The 2,770-nt window shown below is 43.7% G+C and overlaps 1 protein-coding gene across 1 annotated transcript in view; it reads right to left on the reverse strand.

The window, feature by feature from the left end:
- The window catches only part of LOC109953018 (extracellular calcium-sensing receptor-like), a 6,617-nt gene that overhangs the window by 423 nt on the left and 3,424 nt on the right, over positions 1-2,770 (reverse strand). The window lies entirely within an intron of this gene.

Genomic DNA, 2,770 nt, shown 5'->3' on the forward strand with positions numbered 1-2,770 from the left:
GGAGATGGTGAGGGTGATGGTGTCACAGGCAGCTGCCACCATGCTGACAGTGGAACTGTAGGAGCTGTTGAAGAAAGATGTCCCGCCTGGTCAGGAGTCTGAGGGCTTTTACTTGTGCTACTTCTTGGTCTTCAAGAAGTCAGGCAAAATGAGGCCCATTCTTGACCTGCCCCTCAAATAGATAATGAAGAAGCCATTCCACATGTTCACTGTGAAGCGGGTCGCCCTGGAGACTGATTCACATCCACTGACCTAGTAAATGCATACTTTCATGTGATTCTCTTTCCAAGGCACAGGGTTTCAATACAAGCAGTTGCCCTTCAGTTATTCTCTGGCTCCACGCACATTCTCCAAATATATTGAGACAGCACTGGAACTGTTGCACAGGAGGGGAATCAGAATCCTTTTTTAACTAGACAATCTGATTGTGATGGCACCCTCCAGGCAGCAGGCTGCATCTCACACGGTGGAGCTTGCCCAACACCTGACCCAGCTGGGGTTTGCAATAAACTGGAAAAAGAATTCACCGCTGCCCTCTCAGATAATCATTTATCTGGGGGTACAGCTGGACTGTCTCAGCATGAAGGTGAAACTGTCCCCTGCCAGGCAGGAGGCGCTCTCCTCTCTCCTACAGCATGTCACTCCTCACATGACTGCTCTGTCTGTGATGCACTTACTGGGTATGATATCAGCCAGCCATGTAGTGGTCCTTGTCAGTCTCCTCCACATGAGGAAGCTCCAGAGATGGTTTGGCTATCTCTGTCACAGCCCCCCCCCCCGTCAGCTGGCCTCACTTTTAAATCCATGAGGATATAGTTTGGTCGTGCTGAGACCAAACCCTGCATACATGCTGAAAATAATATCTTCTTTTCAGTCCCTGGATGGTTTCTTTCCCCCTCCCCACGGAAATGAATCAGAAGAGGCGCATCATACCCTCTTCTCAGTGTGCACTTATCATTTGCTATGCGTGACACAGGTGTCAGCTGGGAGAGATCCCACGTCGGGCATCAGAGCTCACTCTACAAGGGCCATAACCCTCTTCCCCAGCACTTTTTAGTGGGATGGCTGTGGACATTTGCACTGCTGCCTCCTGGACTTCTCCTGTATCCCTTCATTCATTTCCGGAATACCTCTGAATTTTCACTTGCCCATTCAGTAGTGAGTGTTCTGTGTGACAGGAGGGTTTCCCCCAAGGCATGGGTGGTTGGCAGCTGCATTGTGTTTTGCTTTGGTTCTTCATTGCTTCTACATTTGACTGTTACCATGCGTAACTATCATCTGCCTGCTCTCTCAGCACAAGGTTGTTGATGTGTGTTTACTAGATGCACACATTCAATGGGCACCCTTCCCTGTGTAACGGGCGCTGCTATGTATGGCACTCCTTGCACGCCTGTAGGATCTCGTATACTCTGCGTTGTGTGTAGGCTAAGATGGACACTGACCACTGGTTAACACACAGGTTGCCTTTTATTGTCCCAGAGTGACGATGGATGGCACTTCTCTCAGCTTGACAATGTGAACTGGCAATCTGGTAATCTGCAACAAACAGAATTAAATAAAATACACGGAGGTACTATACAAAATAGGACAATGGTTATGTACCATAACCCAAGGTTCTATGAGTATAGGCATATCTCTGTAAGCAAACGGCCCTGCAGACTCCATCTCAGCCAGCTGAAGAAAAAGCACTGGCATAAGTAGCTCAGGTCACATAGGTATTTAATACAGTGAGAGTGGACCTGAGTGGGGTCAGCCCAGTGTAGCGCACAAGGCGTGAAAGTAATCTCTTCAGGGTATAAGCGCAAGGATATAAACCAAATAGTGACAGCTCGTAGAAGGCTACACCTATACTCATAGAAGCTATGGTTATGGTACATAACCATTGTTTTGTCTAACACTGGTCAGGTGTCACACCACTATCTGGAACCAATTAGACTTTGTATGCAACAGGCTATGTGTTTGTGTCAATAGAGACTACGTGTATGTGTGTGTATGTATGAAGTGTGCATGTATGTGTAGATGTGTGTAGAGACTGAAGATGTGTGGAATGTATGGGAGAATGGAGAAACACAGTGTTAAACAGTACAAATACACAGATAGCATGAGTATTTAGCAGCATAGCTATTTATTTTCTATTGCAATTCATTCATGGCACTGCTATATATACAATCAAAAACCTTCCCAATAAAATGTATTGGCATTTGCAGTTTAAAAGCTAGGAATATAATTTTAAAGAGAGAGGGTTGGCTGATTTGTCCCCATAAACTGAAACTAAAATCAAAATATTCAATAAGGATTACAGTAAAAACACAGAGTGCTTTTTCTTTACTTCACATTCTAAGTAGACATTCAATATAATATGGGCAATGGCTTGTGAATGCATAAGGTGCTGTACATTGCAAGTGTAAACTGAATAAATTATGGAAAATTATATTGGCACCACAAAAGATTTTCCACCATATTTTCTACATTCTCATTCTCTTCTTCATCATATTCATTTTGGTATTCTTCTCTGGTTTCAGAAAAATGATATAACATTTTGGGATAAAAATAAGTTTTCAAAATTGCTTTGATGCCCCTTTCTCCATCATATTCTTTTTTGTATTTTTCTCCGGTTTCAGTAAGATAATATAACATTTCGGAATAAAAGTACAAATGAGCAGTCCAAAACTGGAGGCCAGAATAGCAAATATCTCTACAGCAACACTGAACTTCCCAGGAGAGCTGACATATGCTGGAATAAAAGTGATCCAGACTGCACAGAATATCA

The sequence above is a fragment of the Monopterus albus genome, unplaced genomic scaffold (assembly GCF_001952655.1).
Source record: "Monopterus albus unplaced genomic scaffold, M_albus_1.0 scaffold532.1, whole genome shotgun sequence".
In the NCBI taxonomy this organism is placed as follows: Eukaryota; Metazoa; Chordata; class Actinopteri; order Synbranchiformes; family Synbranchidae; genus Monopterus; species Monopterus albus.